Source organism: Podarcis melisellensis, assembly GCF_964234715.1.
Source record: "Podarcis melisellensis genome assembly, chromosome: 8".
Lineage (NCBI taxonomy): Eukaryota > Metazoa > Chordata > Lepidosauria > Squamata > Lacertidae > Podarcis > Podarcis melisellensis.
This window is the reverse complement of record NC_138540.1, coordinates 63,724,428-63,740,597: the sequence shown is the minus strand read 5'-3', so window position 1 is coordinate 63,740,597 and position 16,170 is coordinate 63,724,428. Positions and strand designations below refer to the sequence as shown.

Here is a 16,170-nt window from a genome sequence, read left to right as displayed (position 1 = left end):
AGTGCACCAGATGTCCAGATCCATTCTCTGTCACCCATTAGCAGTAATGTGAGCTTCAAGAACAGTTTTGAACTGGAAAAAAAATCATTTACAAACTGAAGGTAATTTGCATGGGGAAATTTGCATCAGGATTTTTTAAAAAAAGTTTTCACTGGATTTTGTAAACAAGGATCATAGGAATAACAAATGATACAAATAAAAGACCAAGTCTTCTCATGTTATTTGTATATCACAAAAATAGCATAAACATTAGTAGTAATATCCATAATATATGGTTCATTATTAATAGTTAATGTTTGTTCGTATACTGGTTTAAACAAAAACAAATGGGGAACAGGATAGAACTGAGTTAACAGATAACATTCAACACTGAACAGCTGAAAACCTAATCAGAAGCCCTTGTGGTTGTGCTTAGATTAAGTATGAGTAAAAGCCACTTTTCCTATTATGCTACCAACAACACAATATAAAGTGTTGGTCTATTGATGAACCGGGGGGGGGGCGGGGGGTTTAAATCTAGATCAACCAGACTGAGCCAAATGTTGATGTGGGGGTATTGTTCATTTTCTGGAATACTGGCATGTGCTATGAAATTAAACCATGGTAAACACCAAAGCAAAGTCATTTTTTTTCTTTATCTGTCCATGTGTCAACTGTAGGTTATTTGTGAATCACTCATGCTGTTTTCCAAACTGTTTTGTACCAAATGTCTATCGTTGTACCAGAAAGGGTTTTCCAGTGTCAGGTTATATTGTGTCTCGCCATTTGTAATAAATGTCTTATTAATTCTTTATTATATAAATCCAGATTGTTTTCTTAAACTATATTTAATAAAGCTAATTCTGGCTTGACTTCTAATTGTTGCTTTGTTGTTTTATCAATTTCTTGGAATATCGAATTCCAAAAAGGCTGGACTTCCATACATTCCCACCACATGTGGAGATATGTACCAAGTGTGAGGCAGTGCCTCCAGCAATGTGGTGGTGCCAGGATGGATCATTGCCAGCTTCCTAGGGGTTAGGTACCACCTGTATGAGTTTCAGGGTTAATTATTGCTTGCCAAGATAGACTAAAAGGGGGTTTCCATCAGAAAATTAGAAATTTTCCCTAGAAAGATCCCCTAGAGTTGGGGTAGGAAGCCTCAGGCCTAGAAATAAATATTGCCCTTGGGACTCTCCCTGGGCCACACCCCTCACTGGTCCCACTTCACCCTCTCCCTTGAGTGTTTTGGCCTAAACTGAATGTGTCCCTGAAGTTGGATAACCACTGGCTTTAGAATGGATTGAATATACCCTACTGTACTAAAGTGTGCCATCTGCCCACTTTTGCCTCTGGCCATTCCAACTGGCATGTGGCCCCATGGAAGATTGCCCATGAGGAAATGCAGCCCTCAGCTGAAGGAAGTTCCCCATCCCTCCCCCCGAGAGTGATCTCATTTAGCACACTTAGTTTCCTTTACTAGAAAGAAGCAAAATAAGAACTTTGAAACTGCCAGACTTGTCTAATATTGTATTTGCAATTGGCATCCATCCATTGTTATGAATGAACTTATGAAATGGAAAGATAAATCACTGAAATTTTTTCCATCCCACATCACTGCCCATAATTAGAACAGGTGACTCAGTAGATAGGGTAAGGACCAGAAGGTTGCATCACAAGTAGTTTCATCCCAAGAGAAAGAGGGAGGGATTAGCCCTTTGTGTAGAATTTCCTCCAAGAGATGAGACTAAAAAGTTTACGCCTTTGAAAGATTAAAGGAAGCCTCTGTTATCATCAGCACTGTTTCAGCTCAATAAGCAGCTTGCTAGATAGAAATTCTAATTTAATATTGAAACCTTTAGTGATATTTGCCTGTTTAGTGGTATCACAAGGTGGGAAGGATTCAGCCAATATAACCGTGAATCATTGGCACTAGGCAGCTTTGCAAATTGCTATTCTAGAAAAACTGACTTACCTTATCTTAAGAGAAACTGTGGGCTTGGAATATCATGTGGCAGTCTTTTCATAACTGCCTTTGTAACAAAAAGGGAAAGTAGCAAGGAGTTCTCTTTCCTTTTTACCAGTTCTTTGTTATTTTTGTACCAAACCTGCTATATTTCTGTGCGTGTAATACTAGTATTTTAGAATTTAAAAAGCAGTTTGACAAAGCTCACCACCTACCAGTGTGCCTTAGTTAGCTCACTGAAAAGTCAGTCCAAGAGGACAGTCCAAAGACGGAAAGCTTTCTACATGCATCAATATCAAGACTGGTGAAACGTGTGACCCACCAAGTCAAACACAGCTCAGAAAAGCCTCCAGGCACTTTCTGGTTTGGTGCCTGCCTAAGAATGCAAAACAGGTATACAGAGCACCATGCAAACCACAATACATGTCTGAGGGGCTGCATTTTGCTTAATAGGCCACAACTTGTGCTGAAGGCAAGCCTACTCAACTGTGTGACCCAGAAACTCTTACCTGGGGGGGGGGGTCATGTCATGGTAGCCCTTGCTTCTCTGACACACACATGCACACTTCTTTCAGACCATGCTGTGGTGCCTCTGCACCCGGTGATATAGGTATAATTTCTGAAGCCATATTTTAGGTATTCATTGCTTTAGTTATGTGCTTATTTGTCTAAATTCACAATGTATAAAGATAGCTTTCGCCGAAGCAAAAAAGCAGCCAGCAACTGAGAAATGGGAAGTGAGACTTACAGAAACATGAAGGCCTCTGACAAATTTAGCAGAAATGGGCAGAGACTGGAAAATTACTATGACTGTGCCAAGAACACCCAGGGATTTCCAACTCCCAAAACCAAAGGGCTGGAAAGGGCATGAAAATCTAGTCCAAACCGTGCTCTCTGCATGCACTGACACACACTATTCTATAAAGCCATAAGCTCCAAGTAACCACTTCCAAACTACTATCCAGACAAGTAACATGAATAAGCTGCTCAAACCAGATGTGCCTGAATACTAAAGTGATTTCAGGAGGACAATCTAGATGCCCCAGCAAAGTGAGTCAAGAGGAGGAAGGCATAAAGCTTTAGAAAATGCTTTCTAGATTTCCAATTAGAACAAACAAACTTGCTACTTCAGTGGCAATCTCTCTCTTTTTTTAAAAAAAAAAGCTCCAAAACAGTGTAGCCTGCTTCACCAGATTAAGGAGATCTCTCTGGAGTATCATCAAGCCCAGGTATAGGCAAACTCAGCCCTCCAGATGTTTTGGGACTACAACTCCCATCATCCCTGACCACTGGTCCTGATAGCTAGGGATGATGGGAGTTGTAGTCCCAAAACATCTGGAGGGCCAAGTTTGCCTATGCCTGATTCTAGCCCATGGGTGTGCAACCTATGGCCCTCCAGATGGTGTTGGACTACAACACCCATCATCCTTGGCCATTGGCCATGCTGACTGAAGCAGATGGGAGCTGAAGTTCAACATCTGGAAAACCACAGGTGGCCCACCTCTGCTCTAGCAGGTGGCCTTAACTGGCAACTGGTCTTCATTCCATTTTAACTTTTCCCCCTTGAAGTGACATGCTGGGAAAGCAGGTCTGCCTAATCCACCCATGCCTCATGTTCTATTTTTAATCCAAAGTATTTCACATGTTTATTAAAAGGCATTATGAAGATTACTACTGATATCCCAAGAGACGAATTGCTTCTCAGAAACTACCTTGTACTTCTTAATCAATGTTGGGAAATGGGCTGCTACTACATTCCTAAGGGAACACAAAGTTTATTAAATCCATACAGAGCTGCTTTAATGAGCCATTGGTTAGCAAACCTTTTATTAAAAAGCAAACTGTAGTGTATCCAATTGTCTGGATGAGATTAGAATTGGACTAATAAAATGACGCAAAACTTCAAAATTTAATATGAAAAAAGGGCCATAGCTCAGTGCTAGAGCATTTGCTTGGTGAAGGTCCCAGGTTCAATCCCCAAAACCACCAGGTATGGTTCAGAGACCCCTGCCTGAAATACTGGCTTCCAGTCAAATGGATCCAGTGGTTTGATATAGTACAAGGCTGTTTCCTATGTTCCTACATGGGTGGTGCTGGGACACATGGCAAAAAGCAAAACAATGCAAAATCTGGATTTAGTGTGTTTCCTCATTCCAAATTTAATTACTGCCATCTCTAGTATATCTGGATAACTGAAGAGAATACTACTACGAATGTTTTGGTAGGGAAGGCAAAGGAACAGGTGACAAACACGGCACCCAACAACCCACAAACGTAACACATTATTTTTCATCATGACAAAATATCCTTTACCCATAAACAATTACATCAGTAGTTTTAAGAACAGCAGCACTTTTGTATCCCAGGATGACACAAGGGAGGGAGTTATTTTAATGCTAACAGCTTGCAGATGTAAAGCATTCTGGAGAATCTCTGGAATCTGAAACTTGTTAAGTGAAATAGTTTCCAAGAAGCACTCTTCCAAAACAATTTTAACGTAGTGCAATACTGATGGAATACTTTTCCTGAATATTTTGGAAAGGGCAAGCTAAAATTCTAAATACTAATTAACACTATGTTACAATGAGATTCTTCCAGAAGTTCCATCATCAATATACTGCCAGAAAATAAATATTAAACATGGAGTTATTAATAATAAAAGATATAGCCCAGTTCTTGCACCACCTCATTTTGGCACAAAGCAATCAGGCCCTAGCTATGGTCCCCCCCCCCCTTTGGCAATGGGACATCTAAGCATTTTCCCAACTCCTATTCCCCAGTGTATACACAGTATTTACACCCAGGCAGTGGGTCCAGGCAGCCAATAGCAATACAATTGCTCCTACCTACATCAGTGAGTAATCTTTTTCAGTCTGAGGGCCACTTTCCCTTCTGGACAACCTACAAGGGACCACAAGCCAATGGCAAGTGGAGCCAGAAACAAAAGTGGGCCCAGCAGTTTTACCCTTAAGTATTAGTCTTATTTCTACACACACACACACACACACACACACACACACACACACACCCCTCTGTCCTCTATCCAGACAAGCAAGAAGCATGATCGGAGTTCAAGGACACATCCTAGCCAGGCAAAACCACTCAAGGAAGATGCAAAGCAGGGCCCGAGGAAAGTCCCAAGGGCCAAAAGGGGAAAGAAGAGAAATGAAAAAAGCAACACAGGTTGGAAATTGCAAGTATGCATCTCTTCCATGGTAACCCGCACATTATCAAAGAGCCCCCTTGTAAAGAAGAGAAAGGCAGGCAGGTTCAGGGTTAGACTATGATTGGCCCTGGACTGATCACTATTTACCCATTAACTAAATTCTTTAAAATGAGCATTTTCCTTTAATGTTAATGTCTTAGAAGATATGGAAACCTCTCACCAAAACAATAGCTTGAATCCAAAATATAACCCAGACCTAGTTCCAGATATGAAGCCTTCAGGAAGCCACTGCATTTTTATGAACTCAGAAAGCCTTTTCCCCATCTGTATTCCCCAAGTGTACTTTGAGCACAAACCATAAGAAGAATGTTACAGGCATGCCAAGAAAAAATTGGCTTCAGCACTCAAAACTGATTCTGTCTACATTCAGGAGCCATTTTTGCAGGATACCTGCAACCATGGCAGGTATAAAGCTTGTTAGCATCAGTTTCTGGGGAGAAAATGCCAACAAAAAAATTCTAGCTGTTTTTAAAAAGTATGTTTGAACAAAAATTAAAACAAACCAGAGTTTTGGAAGCCTGAGAACACCCAAAAGAGAATTTCGACAGTCTTCAGGGGTTCTCAAGTAGTTAGAATCAATTGCACATTTCAGTAAAAGGTGTTCAAAAAGGCAGACTCAATGAGCCATTTGAGCTACATAATTGTAAGAAATTGTGCGACGGCTAGAAGAGATCTGAGACAATAATGTTAATAGTCCCATTTTCCAGAGTGTTTTATGCTTGCAGAGTAATGAAGTGGGTTGTATTTATGCACATTTATACAGCTAACTGTAGTTTTACATTAAAGTCACCTTCTCCATTTCATATTGCACTTAAAACACAACAGTAAGAAGTAAAACAGAAGTCTTTCCTACTGTGGACAATAAAAAGAAAATGGGGCATATCTGAAGACTTCCTGGGAAATCTCTGTTCAAACTTGGGCGTCCTGCTGCTTCCACGTGTTCACCACCCCCTCCTCACATGGTTTAGAACAGAGGTATAGGTTCCATATGTTACTAAGACAACACAGGCCAAGCAAATGATTTCAGCAGCAACCACAGTGACATGTGCTTGACTCCAGTTCAATTCATTGAGCAGAAGAGGATAAACTGCCCTGAGATCTTTTGATGAAGGGTGGTATAGAAATTTAATTAATCTGTTGTTTTTTTAATAGAAGAGGTGCCGGTACTCACTGTGAAGTTGTTACAGTCAGTGCCACACTTTTTAACAACAACAACAAAAACAACAACAACAAAAAGAGGTCCCAGTACTGCGTACCTTTGAGTACCCCCGAAAGAAAGCACCGATAATAGTAAAGTAAATAATAATAAAAATGATATCTCTATAAGCAAAATGTGCCTTCGGCGGGAGGTGGGGGAGACCTCTGCAACTGGATGCCACCTATGTTAATGGCTAGATCACATAGATTTTCTACCAGTTATACACAGGAGCTACATATGGAAAAATAGCTCCCCACAATGGGTTGGGGATTTTTTTAAAGACACCCTTGTGACCCTTTAGAACTGAACTATCAATGGGGGTAATCTAGAGCAGTAGAAGTTCTTGCTGCACATTGGTTTGCAGCAGGGGTCAGCAATGCATTCTGGGTCCAACACAGCCTCACATTTTCTGCACTGACTTCCCATTAAAACCTTCCTCACCCTCATTTTGATTCTCTCACTTTATATTCATATTGTCCTAGATGGTGAACCCCCTGCACAGGAACTGGAAGCTTCTCAATATTATGAAAGCACAAAGACTGATGTGCTGTGCAGTCACTGATATGAAAAGCAGCAGGCAATCTTCACCCCAGATGCTCCCATTAAAAGCAGGAACAAGAAAAGAATGTCACCGAGATATTTTAATTTTTTTTTTGCTAAAGGATGGGATATAAATGTTTTAAATCAGAAGTAGAGAACCTGTGGCCCACAGGCCAACCTTGGCCTGCCAGGAGGTCCAGTTTGGCTCATGAGTCTATTTTCCACCCAACCACGCCAACCTGTCGATCAGCTGGCATCACCTCTGATGCCAGCTGATGGGCAGGGCTTTACTGCACACAGACAATGGGGCCTGTTTCCTATTGGCATGCACAGATAAAGCAAATAGACCCTTTTTCTCCAAGCATTGACTAGGTGAGAGAAAGGCCTCTACTAAAGATCACACTGTCCAAGTAGGTTCAACATGGAGAGAGGCAGTCCCTGACGTACTTATGGTCCTGAGCTGTATAGGGCTTTAAAGTTATTGAAGGTTTCGAATGGGTAGAACGAACACTGAATTAGATGCAACTGTCAAGTTCAAATTCCTCACCATCTATGACGGCTCATTTTCTCCCAGCCTACGTTACACCCCTTGAGTATTGGTGGGGGAATTCGCTAACACTGGGTGTTCGCTTTTAAGATGTGCAATGTGAGACTTTAAAAAGTATGAAACTTTTTAAAGCAATCATGTGTAGCAAGCATGTTAACACTGCCATCACTGGAAGGTCTCTGATATTAGTGAGTTTAGTGAACTTTTACTGTTTTTTTCCTGCTGTTCTTATGGTTATTACATTTTAAAGATCAACATATATGCTGTTTTCTTCTTTATTAGTCATTTTAAACCTTTTGTAAATAAGAGATGATTTAATAAAATAGGTTGCCATGAGGGTCCCTCCACCTTGCGCCAGGGTCCTGCCTTTTATGTTGTGATGATGCTCAAAGATTCTACATTGTACAAAACTGTAAAGCTCAATTAACTAGATGAGTTAAACCCTACCCTAGAAACTCTTCTGCATTCCCAACTTCATCAAGGAGACAAAATAGAATCACAGGTAAAATTTGTTCAACCAGGAAGAAATTTCCTGAATTTCCTAATCCCACCTCACTTCCAAATGCTAGCTCACCAAGAATGTGAATGCCATGAAATGATGCCTTAACAAGAATAAAATGTTTAGCATTTCTGATAAGGCAGGGTAATCGTGCCAAGGCATTTGACAAAAGGGTGGAAAGTATTTCTCAAGTACTGCGTCTCACCCACACTGAAGAAGATATCTGGCAATTTTAATATTTTCTATTTAGCAACCAACCGATCAGGACATATGGTTAGCAAAGCCAGTGCTAGATTTTATGTTTTATGTCTCCTAACTGGTGGCATCAAATCATGGCACTGTGACTTAGCGTAAAGCTTGCACAGGTTTATTCCACCCAGTTTCAGGATCCCGTGCAACACAGGCCTGGAGAGGCTTTTTGGGAGTGCAGGGAATGAGAAAAAGGGGTTGCACAATCTGTCTTCCAGTCACACAATCACTGGAGACAAGCAATACTGGAAAAACAGGGAGCCAGTTAGGCCCTATTCAGTAGAACAGGATGCCAATGCATGGTTGTGTCTGTGGCCAAGATCATCTCCACATCCCACAAAGGGATCAAGGGTTTCAAACAGAGCACTAGCCATATAAGGCAGAAACACTGCAACTTATCCAGGGGCTGGTCTCATGCAGCCCTCTGCTCCTGTTTTAAAGCAGGTAATAAAGTAATGCATGTTTTATATACATGCCTGATAATTCATGAAGTACAATAAATCTTTTTACTCTTTGACTGGTGCATCTTCTCTTTAACTTTTACAAATTATTATCACCGCAGAGCAATGGAAGAGATTTTCCTCTTACTGTGAAAGCAAATGAGGTAGTGGAGCAGAGAGCCCATTTGCTCAGTTGCCTTAGTCATGCCCTATAGTCAAATACAAATAAACAGCAGTAAAATTCACTAGATAAGACTGCAGCAACTTCGGTCTATTAAGTTTCAATCCTACCCCTATTCCTGATCATTAGTATGCACTTCTTGCCACTTGCTCATACCATGGATTTTTAGATTCTCAAAACTTATTGATGGTGCCAAGTTCCACTATTCAGTTCTGCAGCCAGTGTGTCACACCAAGCTTTCAAGAGACTAATTGCTTCCATCTATCTCATTTCTTCCAAACAGTCAAAGAGTCAATAGACCCTTTAAAAGGACAAAAGTGCAAGTTCATGACAGATGAGGTCAATACTCCTGAAAGCATCCAAGAACTCTGCTGAAATGTGAAAGATGGAAGCTGAAGGTTAGAAGAACAGAGGTCCAGCCCTTATAGCAAAGCAGATGGCAAGCTGCATGGATACTTTACAACATCAGAAAAATTGCCTGCCAAGGTTCAGCTCTGTGCAAATCCATCTCATTGGAGAGTTACCATTTATCCACATTATGAAAAGAGAACTTACAACATTGTCAGGATCCAGTACAGCAATAGACACACAATAATATCATACATCTAACATACTACTTGGCCAAATCAACCTGTGTATCAAGACCCAAGTAGACACTGCACAGAGGCAATTGGGACCCACGTTTTCAAAAAGCCACAGGGGATGAGAAGTGACATTTGGAATGGGGATGGGAGGAAAGAGGACAAAGAAAGTGAACCCTCCTCCTGCCACTCCTCTGGAAGTGGCTTTTCCTGTTTTAAAAAGAGCTATTGGGTAATCTTACATGCATCTACATAAAAGAACTGAGCCCCAGTTTCTCCTTTAACCTTTAAAAAATATATATTTGGTGTATACACAATCAGCTATATGTTTATGGCACACATTTCAGATAGAAGGGGTATCTATTAAAATAACATTTGCAGGAAATAGTCATTTACTCCCTGCTGTGTGATACTGCTCTCAAAACTATTACGCTATACCAAGCTAGCATTTCCAGTCCGGGGGAGGGGGGGAATGAGGCTATATCTGCTTGTATTCTTGGCAGAGGGAAATATACAAAGCTGCTGAAATATTTTGCACCATATTATCTTTATTTGAACTCATTAGGTTGGTGGAAGATTCTGATGAGCACTCGCGGCTGCCCTAGACTTGTTGTATGGAGTGCACTTTCATGACAGAAATACAATTACTGGGAGAAAATATTAAATGAAATGGAAACACTCTTTAGGAAATACAGCTAGCTCTCCTACAGTGCACAACTAACAGCCCTTCAAAAACCAACAAGAGCCTTCCTGGACAGAGATGCTTCAACATCTGGCATTATGTCTCAAGAGAGGATCAGCTTTTTAAAAAAAAAAGAAAAAAAAAGCTTGTTCGTGGCTCATGAAGGAGACTTATTGCATCCTCCCAGCACAGGTGCCAACCCTGAGGCCCTCTGACCTCACCTTGCTTCAACCACAACTCAAATGCAGCACTGCCGCACCCTCCTTTATGAGCCACTGCTGTTCTGAATTTCTCTAAAAACACAGGTTTGTAAAATAAAATATATTCATATTATTACATAATCCATCACTTTCTACCCCAAAAAAGTCTCAAAGCAATTTAGGAGAATAAATTAACCTATAGAAGCAAAACCATGAATAGTACAGCTGTCAACAAGAAAGTACTTTCTGATCCAGTATTGTTAAATTAGTTTCAGCTAGTACATATTAAGGATATCAACAAGGTACCTGAATACATGCAGGAAACCCCTTGCATTCTTGCCCTTTGCCCTCATGACTGGTAAAATTAAGCAGGAAGGGAATAAACAGTTGGGCCAGAGAGATTATTAATGCCTCATTGGAAAGGGCACTGAAAGAGGCAGTGGGAAGGCTTCTCCTTCAGAAATCTTCCATGGATCTGGAATATCTGACAATCATACCAGTCACTAATGTCCCTTTCCTGGGAAAGGTTATTGGGTGGGTGGGTTCAAGCCACACACTCTGAGATGAAACTGGTTTTTTTAGATGCATTTCAATTGGTGTTTGGGCTCAGTTTTGTACAGTATGATATCCTGAATCAAAAGGGAGCTAGGGGGAGTATACCTACAATATTACAATCTAAATTCTACAGTAACACTTCTAAAACTTCACTTTGACAACATCTGAAGTGCTATGCACAGGCTAGATAATAAGTAGTTTAACACTGAACACCACTTCATAGAAGTCCCAAAGCTTTATTGACAGAACAGGTTAACAATGTTTACTAAATACACTAGATAATAGGTATGATGCAGTAATTTGCAGGGGTGGTTACTACAACCATCAGCTCTGCTGAGACCCCAGCAACTTCTGGCTCTTCCTCTCCTTTGAACTGTTTACATTCCACCTAGTCCTTACTAGAGCTTTGACTAAGAACAAGTGCCTGAGCTTGCTTTTTCCCTCCTCCCTCGCAATCCCTTTTTCCTTCTGCATCATGGCTGCAAGCCTGAGAGCAGGGAATGTTTTATAGTTTCTCTTTGTGGGGCACTCTGGAAACCATTTTTTACCCAGAGTCCTGTTTATTGGTGGGGACCTGAGCTCATATTTCCAGCTCAGCCTTGAAGCTTACTGAATGGCCTTTAGCAAATACCTTTCACGTCTAAAGTAGCTCACAAGGTGGTTATGAGTATCAACGCTCCATAATCCTACCTAAATGGCAACAGCACAGTCTACCACCATTGCAGAAGTCCCACAATGCCTCAGAGTATATCTGGCTTTTGACTGCCATGAAGAGCTACATTTCTGCAGTATAATGAAACAGTTGTCTAGACTCCTTTTATGTTACCAAGCTCAAGTTCAAACACTGCAGTGTTCCAAGTGGAAAGATTATGAAATTGCCAAAATGGTTGTCTGCTGTCAAATTTGCTTTATATTTAAGAGCTACTTTGGATTCAATGTTACACATTACCAAGGGCTCTGAAGAGCTATTGTCCAAGAACTTTGCTCCTTTGAGCTAGTTAGCACAGTACAGTATGTGCTTTGGCAGTAGCACAACCCCCTCCCCTTCAAGGACTCACTGCAAATGCAGGAGAAGCTTACAATTCCATATTGGAAGAGAAGGAAAATTTCCTCCTACTACCCTGAACCACTGGGCATTGGGGAGGGGGAATTATTAATACAGCCAATTATTCATACAGCCTTGTAGCTTTCTTAATATCAGAACATCTTTTGTGAAGGTCTTCTACAATCTTTTTATAGGAACAAAGAATAATTTAGAATGCTAAACTATTACGGAACCTATAAGCAGATCAATCTGGTTTACGGCTCTTGGGAGAGTCATTTGCTTAGGCCAAAGCTAGACATGACAATAAATTATTAATTTACTGCAAACTCATGAAAATGTAAGTATGTGGGCATACAGAATTTCAACTAAAACCAACTTTAGACTGAAAATTAGTTTCAACAGGAATCTTTTATGTTTTAAGCAGACATCTCGATGAAGATGTCAACCCAGTGTGTGGCAGTTGTGAAAAAGGCAAATTCCATGCTAGAGATCATTAGGAAAAGAATTGAAAATAAAACTGGCAGTAACATAATGCCATTACAGTATCTAGTTTGAACCTTTAAAGACAAACTGGTTGTTATTAGGTCCAGCATGTTATCCTTAGTTCACCCTTGGTGAAGACAGGGCAAAAATCAGAGCTAAATTAAAATTAGCAACTTAAGAAAGTGACTTCCACCAGATAACAGAAACCTTTCCCATGACTTTGGAGGGATGAGCTATAAAAATAAAGGATTTCATCCAGCAGCTATCTAGGGAGAAACTGGCAGAGAAAATCTGAACTCAGTTTCAGCGTAACACTTTTAATTATCATTTTACTGATGTCTGCCTATTGTATTTAATTCTTTTGTGAGTAGTATGCTATCCCTGGAATCAATATGGGTGGTAGGAAAAAAGACAAGTAAAATGTAGTCTTAAAACATTTAAGGCATTGAGTTTTAGTTATTTCATGTGTTTTACCTAATACAGAATACAGTGGTACCTCGGGTTAAGTACTTAATTCGTTCCAGAGGTCCATTCTTAACCTGAAACTGTTCTTAACCTGAAGCACCACTTTAGCTAATGGGGCCTCCTGCTGCCGCTGCGCAGCTGGAGCATGATTTCTGTTCTCATCCTGAAGCAAAGTTCTTAACCTGAAGCACTATTTCTTGGTTAGCAGGGTCTGTAACCTGAAGCATATGTAACCTGAAGCATATATAACCTGAGGTACCACTGTAGTATGGTATACCTTTCATGAATTAGTTTAGATGCAAAGTTCTGTACAGAAAAAAATATTCTGAGATACCCAAAGGCAGTTCTCTTGAACCATCACAGCCTCAAGTATTCATATTCACTGAGCGTTCTGCGCCTAGGATACAGTGCCTGGTCAGAACAGTTCAATATGTCAAAGCACTACTTTAGAAAAACTAAGAAAATGCAGATGTGTTAATCAGCACTGCAGCAACAGATGTGCCCATATATTGGTGCAACTGCTACAAACACCTATCAGTAGCACCCATCTGAATGCCAACAGTACTTTTGAAAAGGAGCAAGAGTGTATTCATGTTTTTATATATAGAAAAAACCTGCATACCACTTCCCTTAGAAGCTAAAAGAATACAGTCAGATTTTTGCTAAGGAAGGTAAAGACTTCTGCCTCTAAAGACACTTCTCTTGCACCAGAAAAATAGCTAACAGTACACAGCAGCACAGGACTTAAATCAACAAAGTGACAGGGTTCATTGGGTGGCCTTTGGCAAGACAGTATATCAACCTGACCTATTTAGCTTCACAACTGTAAAGCTTTGTACTGTGAAAAGTGTTCTAGACATTTTAAAGCTATGTTTGGCTCAGCTTTATTTTTAGCAGAATTCAGTATTTTAAACTACTTCTGTTTATTTAAAATAAACCCACAAAGTATGCAACAAACTAGTGGACATTAATGGCAAGAGAAAAGCATTCAAGTAGGAGAGGAAAGAGGCAGAAGGCCATCCAACAGCAGTGGCTGATCTCATTGCAGTCTTGAAAATTCACAGATGTGACTTCACTCCTGAGTTCTACGCCTATATTTAGTTTATGCCTAATATGGATGTCAAGTCCAGGACATACCACTACTTCCTTTCTCCGAGTAAAGAAACCTCCTCGCCCTTTGTTTAGCCAACAATGGAAAGATTAAATGATGACTTTAGGGAGAAGAACTGCAGAAAGTTGTAATTAACTGTGAGTCTGATTTATGCTTAGGGTTGAAATTGGAAACTCAATGTGTTTTCTTACAATCAATTAATGAGACTACTACAAAGTTTTCCTGGGCAATCATACGGTTAAGAAACTCATTTCCAGGTCAGCAGTTGAACAGAGGCAGCTCCACAATAAAAACAGAACTGTCTACTTGGACGACATATTATAATTAAGTCACTGACTTAGGAAGTTTGTTTTCTCTAGGTTCCAACTGCCTGCAGTCATGAGAAGTAATGCTGTTTTCACTAGTTACTCTTTGGTTGAGCAGGGCATTTGACTGGGGAACAACAATAGTCAAAATGCACCGTCAGAATCCAAACACACCCTCTCTGCATTTCTGTGTAGCGCACAGGGCTCTTAAAGTTCATGTTCTCTAGCCCTCAATTATTAAGAGAAGCTTGAAAATTTAAATACAAACATGAAGACTGAATATAATAAAATGCCATCAAAATGCATCTGTTCTAACCTCATAAGTTAAGCACATATCAGAAAGTGTAAAGGTTTATTTAGTTTCACAAGAAATTTTGACATAGTAATGTAAGGGCATGACCCAGCCAAAGTTAATCACTTAAGCTCCTTTGGTTTCAATGGGAGAGAACACCACTATGTTTCCAGGCAAGTCAAAGTGCTGTCTTTGATTTTTAAAACCCATTGCAGTCCTCCTTACTATGAATACAGCAAATGATATATCCTCCTATATGCACCCTACTGTGCACTGAGATTTGACAGAGGCCCCACTATAGGCTACTCAATCTAAGGCCTTCTTCATGACAGCCCTGGACTCCTTACCAAAGCTTGCTAGCTCTTTACATGCATTTGAGGAGATGGCTTAAAACTAGGGGTGGTGAACCTGTGGCCCTCCAGATATTGTTGGATCATAGCTCCCATCATTCCAGACCACTGGATGTGCTGCCTGGGGCTGTTGGGAATTAGAGTGCAGCAACATCTGGAGGGCTGCAGGTTCCTCATTCCTGGTTCAGGGTTTCCTTTTAAAGATGGCTTTCCCTCCTTGATGGAAATGTAAGCAATTGTTTTCATTAGCTACTAAAGTTTGTCTTATGCTGAAGTCTAGTCTTTATTTGATACTGCATGATTTTGTATCCTATTATTAAGCTGCTTCAGGGCACGTATTTTGTGAAACCAGATATAAACAAACCACTGTAGGTCAGCTCTCATCAAAACTATACTGGTTATATATGTTAATAACATACACCTAAATACTGTTCATTTGTATTGTTTTACTAATATATTTGCACAAGTCTAATATGTTTGCACCCCAAACAAAAGGTAAACTAACCCTTTCTATGAAAACATTGTCTTCATCTTCAAAGCCCTGTAAAAACAATTGCTTATGACAGGGTCCTCAGTTGCATTAACAAAGCTACTATAAATAGGAACACTAAAGCAGGATATACCAAGAGCAAAGCAACTCCTCGCAGCTTCACAAGCTCTCTGAATTTGCTGAAGTACTACTGTCAGCTCATATCAAACAGATCACACATAAAAACACCAAAAAACCTACTATCTAAAGGAAACTTAGTTTTATGGCTGATTTGAGTAAACTTAGTCATTTTTTGCATTTTCGGGCTGGCAAGAACCAACTAGGGCAATTAAAAGGTTTCACAAGCACCTGAAATTATTGCACCAAAACAAAGAGGAACAAATTTATTGTAGCATAAATGTTTATGGATTAAATGTCTTGGGACAGTATCCAAAACTATGTGAGGGAACTTTCCCCCATACACTGAAACTTCCTCTTCCTTTCCTCAATCCAAATCTATTCTAGAGGATCCTCCAACTCTTCAAGAAAAATTTGGGTGACCCACCAAGGAAAGACAGGGTGGGGAAGTTCTAATGTGTAGGAAGAAGCCTGTTCCACTGATGTCTGGACAGTCTGGGTTCTAACGCTTAAGTCTTTAAACATGCCACAAGTCGTCGTTCTTTTTTCCTGCAAGAGAGTAGACACACTACTCTGCAAATAGAAATTCTTACACAAGAGTACTGAATGACGTAAGCTACAAGTCAACTTTCAGATAACCTGGAAATAAGATACCACGTGCTTATAACT

At 40.2% G+C, this 16,170-nt stretch overlaps 1 protein-coding gene across 1 annotated transcript in view; it reads right to left on the bottom strand.

Annotated features, from left to right (window-relative positions):
• Nucleotides 1–16,170, bottom strand: part of CLIC4 (chloride intracellular channel 4) — a 47,052-nt gene that overhangs the window by 24,169 nt on the left and 6,713 nt on the right. The gene's annotated exons all lie outside the window — the stretch shown is intronic.